Source organism: Balaenoptera ricei, chromosome 13 (genome assembly GCF_028023285.1).
Source record: "Balaenoptera ricei isolate mBalRic1 chromosome 13, mBalRic1.hap2, whole genome shotgun sequence".
NCBI classification, from domain to species: domain Eukaryota; kingdom Metazoa; phylum Chordata; class Mammalia; order Artiodactyla; family Balaenopteridae; genus Balaenoptera; species Balaenoptera ricei.
In genome coordinates, this window is record NC_082651.1 from 37,197,713 (window position 1) to 37,213,259 (window position 15,547).

General features: G+C 38.1%; 1 long non-coding RNA gene across 1 annotated transcript in view; it reads right to left on the minus strand.

Annotated features, from left to right (window-relative positions):
- Window positions 1-7,636: 7,636 nt before the first annotated feature.
- Window positions 7,637-15,547, minus strand: part of LOC132376888 (uncharacterized) — a 134,767-nt gene continuing 126,856 nt past the window's right edge. Inside the window, exon 2 of the long non-coding RNA XR_009506454.1 lies at window positions 7,637-8,036. This is a non-coding gene — a long non-coding RNA (uncharacterized LOC132376888). The remainder of the gene's footprint in view (window positions 8,037-15,547) is intronic.

Sequence of the window (15,547 nt, forward strand, 5' to 3'; positions counted from 1 at the left end):
TAAGTATCTACTTTAGTAGTTTGTACTCAAAAATATTTTATCAGTGGGACCCCATGATCAAAACAATTTGGAGACCACTAGTTTAGCTGAAAGAAGGCACAAAACATTCAGACATTTAACCATAAATATTATTTCTCAATTGAGTTTTTGGTAGGTATTAAATGACAGTAATTACACATATAAATAGTACAATAAGACTCTTTTTTAAAGTAAGCCAAAAATTGGGACAGACACAGATTGAGGCTTTTTGTTCCATAGAGGAGGTAGGGGGAAAAGATGCAGATAGAGGGGTTTTTGGTGTGTGTACTAAAATACATATACGTAACAAAGTTTACAGTTTTATCATTTTAAAGTATGCAGTTCAGTGGCGCTGAGTATATTCACAGTGTCTTACAACTATCACCACTATCTAGTTCCAGAGCTTTTTCATCACCCTAGTGGAAACCTCATACCCATTAAGCAGTTACTCTCTATTCCCCCTTCCTACCAGCCCCTGTCAATCACTAATCTACTTTTTGCCTCTGTGACCTTGCCTATTCTGGTTATTTCATTTAATTGGAATCATATCATATGTGGCCTTTGTGTCAGTCTTCTTTGACTCTAGAATAATCTTTCTGAGATTTATCCATGTCCCAGCATCTGTCAGTACTTCATTGCTTTTTATGGCTGAATAATATTTCATTATATGTTTAGACACATTTTGTCTATGTGTTCATCCATTCATGAACATTTAGGTTGTTTCTACCTTTTGGCTATTGTGAATAGACCTGATATGAACATTTGTGTACAAGTTTTTATTTGAACAGCTACATACAGTTCTTTTGGGTATACATGTAAGAGTTGAAAATGCTGGGTCATTTGGTAGTTTTATTTTAAGCTTATTTAGGAACCATCAAACTGTTTTTCACAGTGGCCACACCATTTTACATTCCCAGCAGCAATTTCTAAGGGTTCCAATTTCTCCACATTCACCAACACTCTTTGTTTACTTTTTTTTTTTTTTTTTTGCCATCCCAGTAGGTACAAAGTGGTATCTCACACTCATTGTCATTTTGATTGTGGTTTGTTTTGCCTTTCCCTTTGCATAATGACTAATGATGTTAAGTATCTTTTTATGTGCTTGTTGGCCATTTTAAAAATTTAATTAATTAATTAATTAATTAATTTTTGGCTGCATTTGGTCTTCGTTGCTGTGCATAGGCTTTCTCTAGTTGTGGCGAGCGGGGGCTACTCTTCGTTGTGGCGTGTGGGCTTCTCATTGCGGTGGCGTCTCTCGTTGCAAAGCACGGGCCCTAGGTGCGTGGGCTTCAGTAGTTGTGGCTTGCTGGCTCAGTACTTGTGGCTCGTGGGCTCTAGAGTGCAGGCTCAGTAGTGTGGCGCCTGGGCTTAGTTGCTCCGTGGCATGTGGGATCTTCCTGGACCAGGGCATGAACCCTGCGTTGTCAGGTGGATTCTTAACCACTGAGCCACCAGGGAAGTCCCTGCCCACTTTTTAATTAAGTTGTTTGGCCTTTTTGTTTTTGAGTTGTAAGAGTTCTTTATATATTCTGGATTGTGGAATCTTATCAGATGTGTAATTTGCAAATATTTGCTTCCACTCTCTGGGTTGTGTTTTCACTCACTTACTACTGTTTTGTGAAGCACAGCAGTTTACTTTCAGTGAAGCCCCAGTGTACCTATTTTTTCTTTTGTTGCCTGTGCTTTTGGTGTCATATTTAAGAAACCATTGCCAAATCCAAAGTCATGAAGATTTGTCCGTATATTTTCTTTCAAGAATTTTATACTTTTAGTTCTTTCATTTGCATCTTGGATGTATATTGAGTTAATTTATTTATATGGTATGAGGTAGGGGTCAAACATTCTTTCCACATGGAATTGTCCCAAAATCAGCTGTTGAGACTGTTCTTTCTCCATTGAATGGTCTTGGCACCCTTGTCAAAAATCAGTTGACCATAGATGTGAGGGTTTATTTCTAGGCTCTCAGTTCTGTTCCATTGATCTATATGCCGATCTGTATGCCATTACTGCACTGATCTGGTTACTGGAGCTTTGTTGTAAGTTTTAAAATTGAGAAGTATGAGTCTTCCAACTTTGTTCTTTTTAAAGACTGTTTTGGCCAATCAGGGCCCTTGTGTCTCCATATGAATTTTAGGATCAGCTTTTTTTCATTTCTGCTGAAAAGGTTGTTGGGAATCTTATGTTAATTGCATTTAATATGTAGCTTGCTTTGGGGTTTATTGCCATCTTAACAACATTGTCTTCCAGCCGATGAACACAGGATGTTTTTCAATTTATTTAGGTCTTTAATTTCTTCCAGTAAGGTCTTGTAGTTGCCAATGTACAAGTGTTATACCTTCTTGTCTAAATTCATTCCTAAGTATTTGATTCTCGTGTTTTCTTTCTTTTTCTTTATTATTTTTAATTGTGGTAATATATGCATAACAAAATTTATCATCTTAACCATTTTTTCTTTGTAATTCTAGTTTATTTATTTTTCTTCCAGTTTTATCGATTTAATTGACATACAGCACTGTTTGTTTGAGTACAGCATAATGATTTGACTTACATACATCATGAAATGATTATCACAGTAAGTTTAGTGAACATCTATCATCTCATAGAGATACCAAATTAAAGACATAGAAAAAAAAATTTTCCTTGTGATGAGAACTCTTAGGATTTACTCTCTTAACCACTTTCATCTATAATATACAGCAGTGTTAGTTTTATTTATCATGTTGTACATTACATCCTTAAGAGTTGTTTACCTTATAACTGGAAGTTTGACTGCCCTCAACCAATTCCCACTCCCTCCCCCCACCCGTTGCCTCTGTTAACCACAAATCTGATCTCTTTCTATGAGTTTGTTATCTTGTTTCTGAAGTATAATTAATCTACAACATTCTGTTAGTTCCTGTGCACAAAATAGTGATTTGATATTTCTATACATTTCAAACACCACGGTAAGTCTAGTTACGATATGCCACTATGCAAAGATATTACATAGTTATTGACTGTATTCCCCACACTGTACACTTAATACCCGAGACTCATTTATTTTACAAATGGAAGTTTGGACTTCTTAATCTCCCTCACTTATTTCTTTCCTCCCTTCACCACCTCCCCTCTGACAACCACCTGTTTGTTTTCTATCTATAACTCTGTTTCTGTTTTGTTATGTTTGTTTGTTTTGGTTTTTAGATTTCACTTAGCATAATACCCTCTAGGTCCATCCATGTTGTTGCAAATGGCAAGATTTCATTCTTTTTATGGCTGAGCAATATTCCATTTCATAAATATATACACCACATTTTCTTTATCCATGGGCATTTAGGTTGCTTCCATATCTTGGCTATTGTAAATAATGCTGCAGTGACCATAGGGGTGTATATACCTTTTCGAATGAGTGTTTTTGTTTTCTTCAGAAAAATACCCATATGTTAATTGTTGGATCATGTGATAGTTCTGTTTTTAATTTTGTGAGGAGCCTCCAAACTGTTTTCCATAGTGGCTGCACCAATTTACATTCCCACCAACAGTGCACGAGTGTTCCCTTTTCTCTTCATCCTTGCCAGTACTTGTTGTATTTTGCTAATAGCCATTCTGACAAGTGGGAGGTGATATTTCATTGTGGTTTTGATTTTCATTTCCCTGATGATTAATGATGTTGAGCATCTTTTCATGTGCCTCTTGGCCATCTGTATGTCTTCTTTGCAAAAATGTCTATTCAGATCCTTTGCCCATTTTTAAAAATCAGGTTGTTTGGGTTTTTGATGTTGAGTTGTATGAGTTCTTTGTATATTCTGGGTATTAACCCCTTATCAGATAGATTGCTTGCAGATATCTTCTCCCATTCAGTAGATGATAGTTCCCTTCACTGTGGAAAAGCTCTTTAGTTTGATGTAGTCCCATTTGTTTATTTTTGGTTTTGTTTCCCTTGCCTGAGGAGACATATGCAAAAAAAAATTATTAAGATCAGTGTCAAAGAGCTTAGTGCCTGTGTTTTCTTCAGGAAGTTTTGTCTCTTTTTTTGGTTGTGGTTTCAGTTCTTACATTTAAGTCTTTAATCCATTTTGAATTTGTTTTTGTGCATGGTGTAGTTTAATGGTATTAAATACATTCATATTGTTGTGCAGACATCACCGTCACCCATCTCTAGAACTCTTTTCATCTTGCAAAACTGAATTTCTACATTGACTCAAATAGCAACTCCCCATTCCACCTTATGCTCAAGCCCCTGGCAACCACCATTCTAAGAATTTGACTACTCTAGGTACCTCACGTAATTGGAATACAGTATTTGTCCTTAAGTAACAAGTTTACTTCACTTAGCATAATGTCCTCAAGGATCATCAGTGTTGTACTATCTGACAGGATTGTCTTTTTTTTAAGACTGAATGATACTGCGTTGTATGTATATACCACATTTTGTTTGTTCATTCATTCATCCATCCGTTAATAGATACTTGTGTTGCTTCCACCTTTAGACCATTGTGAATAATGCTGCTATGAACATGAGTGTACAAATATCCATTCAAGATCCTACTTTCAATTTTGGGGGTTACATATCCAGAAGTGGAATGGCTGGATTATATGGTAGTTCTATTTTTAATTATTTGAGGAACCACCCTACTGTTTTCCACAGCAGCTGCCCATTTTACAGTCCCACCAACAGCACACAATGGTTCCACTTTTTCCACATCTTTGTCAACACTTGTTATTTTCTGTTTTTTTTTTTATAGTGGCATCCTAGTGTGTATGAAGTGATATGTTTTTGACTTGCATTTCTTTCATGATTATATTGAGCATCTTTTTATATACTTCTTGGCCATTTGTATATCATCTTTGGAGAAATGTCTATTCAAGTACTTTGCCCATTCTTGAATCGCGTTATTTTTTGGTCATTGAGTTGTAGTAGTTCTTTACATATTCTGAGTATTAACCTCTTATCAGATATATGATTTATAAATTTTTCTCCCAGTCAGTGGGTTGCCTTCTCACCTTTGTTGATTGTGTCCTTTGATGCCCAGAAATTTTTAATATTGATGTAGTCCCAATTGTCGAGTTTTACTTTTGCTGCCTGTGCTTTTGGTGTCATATCTAAGAAGTCATTACCAAGTCCAATGCCATGAAGCTTTTCCCCTGTGTGTTCTTCCAAGAATGTTATGGTTTTAGGTCTTTAATCCATTTTGAGGTAATTTTTGTATACGATGTAAGATAAGGCTCCAACTTCATTCTTTTTTTTTTTTCCCCATTTCATTCTTTTTAAGAGCATGTGCATATCCAGTTTTCCCAGCACCATTTGTTAAGGAGACTGCTCTTTTCCTGTTGAATGGTCTTGGCCCCTTGTCAAGGGTCAGAGATCATTTGACCATGTGGCACAAAGGTTTATTTCTGGGCTCTCTATTCTAGTCCATTGATCTATTTATCTTTATGCCAGTACCACAGTGTTATTGTATTACTGTTTTGAAATCAGGAAGTGTGAATCCTCCAACTTTGTTGTTCTCTTTCAAAGTTGTTTTGGTTCTTCAGGGTTTCTTATCATTTTTAATGATTTCTTATTGTTTTCCTTTTTTTTTATTGCTATATGATTTTCTTTGAGTTGTTTTTTTTTGCTAACTTAGCAGCCATGTAATTAACAAATATGCTTAAGCTACTGTCTCAATGTACCACTCAGATATGAAATAGTATCTATTGACTCCATTATATAAAAAATTAAGAAACTGGTTGCACTTGCCCTACTTCTCCCCACTCTCCACCTACACACACTTCCCCCAACATAACAATATTCGTTAATTTTGTGAATGTTGTCTCAGTTCATTATGGTAGTATTACTACTGTATTGATTAGCTTTATTTTTAAGAAGTATAGCATTTTTCTTCCATGTTATAAGCAAAATCACCATTTTATGTGTTTTTTAAAGGGGGTCAATATCATCAGTCTTTTCAGTGTAACTGTTTGTGAGTTTATTAATTTAAATAATTTTATTATTTAGCTAGATTTTTCAACAGTTGTTCAGGAGTGAGCATCTCTTCAGTTCTTATAAATTTGAGATTATCATTCTGTAACCTTTGTATAGGAATAACAACTTGTTTGGGTATAAAACTTTTGAATAATAATCTTTAATTCAAAACTCAGTCAGATTTGCTCCCCCTTTCTGGGCACATACAATTAATATTTCTGTGCCAGAGGCAACCCTAATATTTTTTCCCTATTGGATCCTGGATTGTTGTTGGGTTTTTAAAATTTAAGTTTTCTTACTTTCCCAGGGTATGTCTCAGCGTTGGTCAATCTCTATTGATTTTTTAAAAATAAAATTTACATACCTTACAATTCATTCTTGTAAAGTATACAATTCAGTGGTTTTTAATATATTCAGAGGAGGTTATACAACTGTCACCACTAATTCCAGAACTTTTTGTCATACCAAAAAGAAACCCTGTGCCCCTTCACAGTCATTTCCTAGCCTTCAACCATTAATCTACTTTCTGTATCTATGGATTTGCCCATTGGGCACATTTTCTATAAGCAAATCATGCAATATGTGGCCTTTTGTGTCTGGCTTCTTTTACTTAATATTTTCAAGGTTCATCCATTTTGTAGCAGGAATCAGTACTTGTTGTTTGTTATGAACAGTAACAAACAGTATTTCAAATACATATACAACATGTTTATTCATGAGTTGTTGGACATGTGGATTGTTTCTGCTTTTTTGGCCATTATGAAAAATGCTGCTGTAAACATTAATGCACAGGTTTTTGTGTGGACATGTTCCTTCAATTTTCTTACGTATATACCTAGGCGTAGAATTGCTGGATCATATGGTAACTCTGTTTAAGCTTCTGAGTAACTGCCAAAGTGTTTTCCAAAGTGGCTGCACCATTTTATATTCCCACCTGGATCATATTTCAGTTTGTCTACATCCTCATCAACACTTGTTGTCTGTCTTTTGATAATAACTATCTTAATGGGTGTGAAGAGGTATCTCACTTTTTAATGATTTTAATTTGCATTTCGCTAATGACTAAGATGTTGAGCATCTTTTCATATGCTTATTGGCCATTTGTTTACCTTTAGAGAAATGTCTATTCCAATCCTTTGCCCATTTTAAAATTGGCTTATTTGTCATTTTATTACTGAGTTCTGTTTCTTTGTCTATTCTGAATACAAGTCCCTTATTAGGATATGTTTTGCAAACATGTTCTTTCATTCTGTGCCATCCTTTTCACTTTCTTGATGACTTTACTTGTGGTACAAAAGTTTTAATTTTGACAAAGTACAATTTGTCTGTTTCTTCTTTTGTCACTTGTGCTTTTCATGTCATATCTAAAACTATTGTCTAACCCAAGGTTACAAAATATTTACTCTTTATTTTCTTCTAAAAGTTTTATAATTGTAGTTCTTACTTTTAGTTCTATGATCATTTTTTAGTTAACTTTTGTATGTGGCATTGAGGTAGTACAGTTTTATTCTTTTGCCTGTGGATAGCCAGTGTCGTAGTACCATTTGTTGCAAAGACTATTCTTTCTTCCATTGAATTGTCTGGGCACCCTTGGCAAAAATCAATTGATCATAAGAAAAAAAAAAATCAGAAAAATAAAAATAAACTTAAAAAATGAAAAAAAAAAGCGATTGATTATAAATGTAAGGGTTTATTCTAGACTATAAACCCTATTTTATTGATCTATATGTCACTCTTTATGCCACTACCACACTGTCTAATTAGTGTGACTCCTCCAACTTTGTTTTTTCTTTTTCAAGATTGTTTTATCTATTCTTAGGTCATAGGAATATTCAGATCAGCTTGTCAATAATTTCTGCCAAAAAGAAAAAAAAAAAGACAACTTGAATCTTGGGTAGGGATTGCATTGAAACTGTAGAAAAATTTAGGGAGTACTGCTGTCATAACGATATTAAATCTTCTAATCCATGAACTGGGGTGTTTTTCCATTTATTTAGGTCATCTTTAATTTCTTCAACGATGTTCGTGGGTTCCACTTCTTTGTAGTTTGGCACTTCTGTTGTTAAAAGTATCCCTGAGGGGGGAGAAGAGAAGATGGCGGAAGAGTAAGACGCGGAGATCACCTTCCTTCCCACAGATACAGTAGAAATACATCTACACGTGGAACTGCTCCTACAGAACACCCACTGAATGCTGGCAGAAAACGTCAGACCTACCAAAAGGCAAGAAACTCCCCCCGTACTTGGGTAGGGCAAAAGAAAAAAGAAATAACAGAGACAAAAGAATAGGGACGGCACCTGCACCAGTGGGAGGGAGCTGTGAAGGAGGAAAGATTTCCACGCACTAGGAAGCCCCTTCGCGGGCAGAGACTGCGGGTGGCAGAGGGGGGAAGCTTCGGAGCCACGGAGGAGAGCGCAGCCACAGGGGTGCAGAGGGCAAAGCGGAGAGATTCCCGCACGGAGGATCAGTGCCGACCAGCACTCAGCAGCCCGAGAGGCTTGTCGGCTCACCCGCCGGGGCGGGCGGGGCTGGGAGTTGAGGCTCGGGCTTCGGTCGGATCGCAGGGAGAGGACTGGGGTTGGCGGCGTGAACACAGCCTGAAGGGGTTAGCGCACCACAGCTGGCTGGGAGGGAGACCGGGAAAAAGTCTGCAGCTGCCAAAGAGGCAAGAGACTTTTTCTTGCCTCTTTGTTTCGCGGCGCGCAAGGAGAGGGAATTCAGAGCGCCGCCTAAACGAACTCCAGAGATTGGCGCGAGCCGCGGCTATCAGCGCGGACCCCAGAGACGGGCGTGAGACGCTGGGGCTGCTGCTGCCGCCTCCAAAAATCCTGTGTGCGAGCACAGGTCACTCTCCACACCGCCCCTCCCAGGAGCCTGTGCAGCCCACCACTGCCAGGGTCCCGTGATCCAGGGACAACTTCCCCGGGAGAACGCACGGCGCGCCTCAGGCTGGTGCCACGTCACGCCGGCCTCTGCCGCCGCAGGCTCGCCCCGCCTCCTCTGTACCCCTCCCTCCCCGCGGCCTGGGTGAGCCAGAGCCCCCGAAGCAGCTGCTCCTTTAACCCCGTCCTGTCTGGGCGGGGAACAGACGCCCTCAGGCGACCTACACGCAGAGGCGGGTCCAAATCCAAAGCTGATCCCCAGGAGCTGTGCGAACAGAGAAGAGAAGGGGAAATCTCTCCCAGCAGCCTCAGAAGCAGCGGATTAAAACTCCACAAACAACTTGATGTGCCTGCATCTGTTGAATACCTGAATAGACAACGAATCATCCCAAATTCAGGAGGTGGACTTAGGGAGCAGGATATATTAATTTTTCCCCTTTTCCTTTTTTTGTGAGTGTATATGTATATGCTTCTGGGTGAGATTTTGTCTGTATAGCTTTGCTTTATAATAGCTTTCTTTTACTTCACTATATTATAGCCTCTTTCTTTCTTTCTTTCTATTTTTTCTCCCTTTTACTCTGAGCCGTGTGGACGAAAGGCTCTTGGTGCTCCAGCCAGGCATCAGGGCTGTACCTCTGAGGTGGGAGAGCCAACTTCAGGACACTGGTCCACAAGAGACCTCCCAGCTCCACGTAATACCAAACGGCAAAAATCTCTCAGAGATCTCCATCTCAACATCAAGACCCAGCATCACTCAATGACCAGCAAGCTACAGTGCTGAACACCCTATGCCAAACAACTAGCAAGACAGGAACACAGCCCCATCCATTAGCAGAGAGGCTGCCTAAAATCATAATAAGGCCTCAGACACCCCAAAATACACCACCAGACGTGGACGTGCCCACCAGAAAGACAAGATCCAGCCTCATCCACCAGAACTCAGGCACTAGTCCCCCCCACCAGGAAGCCTACACAACCCACTGAACCAACCTTAGCCACTGGGGACAGATACCAAAAACAACGGGAACTACGAACCTGCAGCCTGTGAAAAGAAGACCCCAAACACAGTAAGATAAGCAAAATGAGACGACAGAAAAACACACAGCAGATGAAGGAGCAGGGTCAAAACACACCAGACTTAACAAATGAAGAGGAAATAGGTAGTCTACCTGAAAAAGAATTCAGAATAATGATAGTAAGGATGATCCAAAATCTGGGAAATAGTATAGACAAAATGCAAGAAACATTTAACAAGGACGTAGAAGAACTAAAGAGGAACCAAGCAATGATGAAAAACACAATAAATGAAATTAAAAATACTCTAGATGGGATCAATAGCAGAATAACTGAGGCAGAAGAAAGGATAAGTGACCTGGAAGATAAAATGGTGGAAATAACTACTGCAGAGCAGGATAAAGAAAAAAGAATGAAAAGAACTGAGGAAAGTCTCAGAGACCTCTGGGACAACATTAAACGCACCAACATTCGAATTATAGGGGTCCCAGAAGAAGAAGAGAAAAAGAAAGGGACTGAGAAAATATTTGAAGAGATTATAGTTGAAAACTTCCCTAATATGGGAAAGGAAATAGTTAACCAAGTCCTGGAAGCACAGAGAGTCCCATACAGGATAAACCCAAGGAGAAACACGCCAAGACACATATTAATCAAACTGTCAAAAATTAAATATAAGGAAAACATATTAAAAGCAGCAAGGGAAAAACAACAAATAACACACAAGGGAATCCCCATAAGGTTAACATCTGATCTTTCAGCAGAAACTCTGCAAGCCAGAAGGGAGTGGCAGGATATACTTAAAGTGATGAAGGAGAAAAACCTACAACCAAGATTACTCTACCCAGCAGGGATCTCATTCAGATGTGATGGAGAAATGAAAACCTTTACAGACAAGCAAAAGCTGAGAGAGTTCAGCACCACCAAACCAGCTTTACAACAAATGCTAAAGGAACTTCTCTAGGCAAGAAACACAAGAGAAGGAAAACACCTACAATAACAAACCCAAAACAGTTACGAAAATGGGACTAGGAACATACATATCGATAATTACCTTGAATGTAAATGGATTAAATGCTCCCACCAAAAGACACAGGCTGGCTGAATGGATACAAAAACAAGACCCATATATATGCTGTCTACAAGAGACCCACTTCAGACCTAGAGACACATACAGACTGAAAGTGAGGGGATGGAAAAAGATATTCCATGCAAATGGAAATCAAAAGAAAGCTGGAGTAGCAATTCTCATATCAGACAAAATAGACTTTAAAATAAAGACTATTACAAGAGACAAAGAAGGACACTATATAATGATCAAGGGATCGATCCAAGAGGAAGGTATAACAATTGTAAATATTTATGCACCCAACATAGGAGCACCTCAATACAGAAGGCAAATACTAACAGCCATAAAAGGGGAAATCGACAGCAACACAATCATAGTAGGGGACTTTAACACCCCACTTTCACCAATGGACAGATCATCCAAAATGAAAATAAATAAGGAAACACAAGCTTTAAATGATACATTAAACAAGATGGACTTAATTGATATTTATAGGACATTCCACCCAAAAACAACAGAATACACATTTTTCTCAAGTGCTCATGGAACATTCTCCAGGATAGATCATATCTTGGGTCACAAATCAAGCCTTGGTAAATTTAAGAAAATTGAAATCGTATCAAGTATCTTTTCCGACCACAACGCTATGAGACTAGATATCAATTACAGGAAAAGATCTGTAAATAATACAAACACATGGAGGCTACACAATACACTACTTAATAACGAAGTGATCACTGAAGAAATCAAAGGGGAAATCAAAAAATACCTAGAAACAAATGACAATGGAGATACGACGACCCAAAACCTATGGGACGCAGCAAAAGCAGTGCTAAGAGGGAAGTTTATAGCAATACAAGCCTACCTCAAGAAACAGGAAACATCTCGAATAAACAACCTAACCTTGCACCTAAAGCAATTAGAGAAAGAAGAACAAAAAAACCCCAAAGCCAGCAGAAGGAAAGAAATCATAAAGATTAGGTCAGAAATAAATGAAAAAGAAATGAAGGAAACAATAGCAAAAATCAATGAAACTAAAAGCTGGTTCTTTGAGAAGATAAACAAAATTGATAAACCATTAGCCAGACTCATCAAGAGAAAAAGGGAGAAGACTCAAATCAATAGAATTAGAAATGAAAAAGGAGAAGTAACCACTGACACTGCAGAGATACAAACGATCATGAGAGATTACTACAAGCAACTCTATGCCAATAAAATGGACAACCTGGAAGAAATGGACAGATTCTTAGAAATGCACAAACTGCCGAGACTGAACCAGGAAGAAATAGAAAATATGAACAGACCAATCACAAGCACTGAAATTGAAACTGTGATTAAAAACCTTCCAACAAACAAAAACCCAGGACCAGATGGCTTCACAGGCGAATTCTATCAAACATTTAGAGAAGAGCTAACACCTATCCTTCTCAAACTCTTCCAAAATATTGCAGAGGGAGGAACACTCCCCAACTCATTCTACGAGGCCACCATCACCCTGATACCAAAACCAGACAAAGATGTCACAAAGAAAGAAAACTACAGGCCAATATCACTGATGAACATAGATGCAAAAATCCTCAACAAAATACTAGCAAACAGAATCCAACAGCACATTAAAAGGATCATACACCATGATCAAGTGGGGTTTATCCCAGGAATGCAAGGATTCTTCAACATACGCAAATCAATCAATGTGATACACCATATTAACAAACTGAAGGAGAAAAACCATATGATCATCTCAATAGATGCAGAGAAAGCTTTCGACAAAATTCAACACCCATTTATGATAAAAGCCCTGCAGAAAGTAGGCATAGAGGGAACCTTCCTCAACATAATAAAGGCCATATATGACAAACCCACAGCCAACATTGTCCTCAATGGTGAAAAACTGAAACCATTTCCACTAAGATCAGGAACAAGACAAGGTTGCCCACTCTCACCACTATTATTCAACATAGTTTTGGAAGTGTTAGCCACAGCAATCAGAGAAGACAAAGAAATAAAAGGAATCCAAATCAGAAAAGAAGAAGTAAAGCTGTCACTATTTGCAGATGACATGATACTATACATAGAGAATCCTAAAGATGCTACCAGAAAACTCCTAGAGCTAATCAATGAATTTGGTAAAGTAGCAGGATACAAAATTAATGCACAGAAATCTCTTGCATTTCTATACACTAATGACGAAAAATCTGAAAGTGAAATTAAGAAAACACTCCCGTTTACCATTGCAGCAAAAAGAATAAAATATCTAGGAATAAACCTACCTAAGGAGACAAAAGACCTGTATGCAGAAAATTATAAGACACTGATGAAAGAAATTAAAGATGATACAAATAGATGGAGAGATATACCATGTTCCTGGATTGGAAGAATCAACATTGTGAAAATGACTCTACTACCCAAAGAAATCTACAGATTCAATGCAATCCCTATCAAACTACCACTGGCATTTTTCACAGAACTAGAACCAAAAATTTCACAATTTCTATGGAGACACAAAAGACCCCGAATAGCCAAAGCAATCTTGAGAACGAAAAATGGAGCTGGAGGAATCGGGCTCCCTGACTTCAGACTATATTACAAAGCTACAGTAATCAAGACAGTTTGGTACTGGCACAAAAACAGAAATATAGATCAATGGAACAGGATAGAAAGCCCAGAGATAAACCCACACACATATGGTCACCTTATCTTTGATAAAGGAGGCAAGCATATACAGTGGAGAAAAGACAGCCTCTTCAATAAGTGGTGCTGGGAAAATTGGACAGGTACATGTAAAAGTATGAAATTAGAACACTCCCTGACACCATGCACAAAAATAAACTCAAAATGGATTAAAGACCTAAGTGTAAGGGCAGACACTATCAAACTCTTAGAGGAAAACATAGGCAGAACACTCTATGACATACATCACAGCAAGATTCTTTTTGACCCAGCTCCCAGAGAAATGGAAATAAGAACACAAATAAACAAATGGGACCTAATGAAACTTAAAAGCTTTTGCACAGCAAAGGAAACCATAAACAAGACCAAAAGACAACCCTCAGAATGGGAGAAAATATTTGCAAATGAAGCAACTGACAAAGGATTAATCTCCAAGATTTATAAGCAGCTCATGCAGCTCAATAACAAAAAAACAAACAACCCAATCCAAAAATGGGCAGAAGACCTAAATAGACATTTCTCCAAAGAAGATATACAGATGGCCTACAGACACATGAAAGAATGCTCAACATCATTAATCATTAGAGAAATGCAAATCAAAACTACAATGAGATATCATCTCACACCGGTCAGAATGGCCATCATCAAAAAATCTAGAAACAATAAATGCTGGAGAGGGTGTGGAGGAAAGGGAACACTCTTGCACTGTTGGTGGGAATGTAAATTGATACAGCCACTACGGAGAACAGTATGGAGGTTCCTTAAAAAACTACAAATAGAACTACCATACGACCCAGCAATCCCACTCCTGGGCATATACCCTGAGAAAACCATAGGTCAAAAAGAGTCATGTACCAAAATGTTCATTGCAGCTCTATTTACAATAGCCAGGACATGGAAGCAACCTAAATGTCCATCGACAGATGAATGGATAAAGAAGATGTGGCACATATATACAATGGAATATTACTCAGCCATAAAAAGAAATGAAATGGAGATATTTGTAATGAGGTGGATGGAGTTAGAGTCTGTCATACAGAGTGAAGTAAGTCAGAAAGAGAAAAACAAATACAGTATGCTAACACATATATACGGAATCTAAGGAAAAAAAAAAAAAAGGCCATGAAGAACCTAGTGGCAAGACGGGAATAAAGACACAGACCTACTAGAGAATGGACTTGAGGATATGGGGAGGGGGTGGGGTGAGATGTGACAGGGTAAGAGAGTGTCATGGACATATATACACTACCAAATGTAAAATAGATAACTAGTGGGAAGCAGCCGCATAGCACAGGGAGATCAGCTCGGTGCTTTGTGACCACCTAGAGGGGTGGGATGGGGAGGGTGGGAGGGAGGGAGATGCAAGAGGGAAGAGAAATGGGAACATATTGTATATGTATAACTGATTCACTTTGTTATAAAGCAGAAGCTAACACACCATTGTAAGGCAATTATACTTCAATAAAGATGTTTAAAAAAAAAAAAGTATCCCTGAGTATTTCATTCTTTTTGATAGCAGTGTAACTAGTATTGGTTTCTTAAGTTCATTTTGGGAATTTTCCTTGTGGTACAGGAATATTACTGGTTTTTGTATGTATTTTGGTTCCTGCAACTTTGCTGAACTTGCTTATAAGTTTGAGTAATTTGTGTTTGTGTGTTCCTTAGTGTTTTCTATATAAAATATTGTGTCATTTGCAAAGAGAGATAGTTTTCCTTCTTCTTTCTGATATCATGTCATTTATCTCTTTTTCTTGCCTAGTTGCCCTTGCTAGAACCTCCAGTACTGTGTTGAATAGAAGTGTTAAGAATGAGTATCCTTGTCTTGTTCCTGATTTTAAGGAGAAATCTTTCTGGTCATTAAGCATGATGTTAGCTGTGAGTTTTTTTTATAAATGCCGTTTATCAGGTTGAGGAACTTCTATTCCTGTTTTGTTGAGTGTTTTTATTATGGAA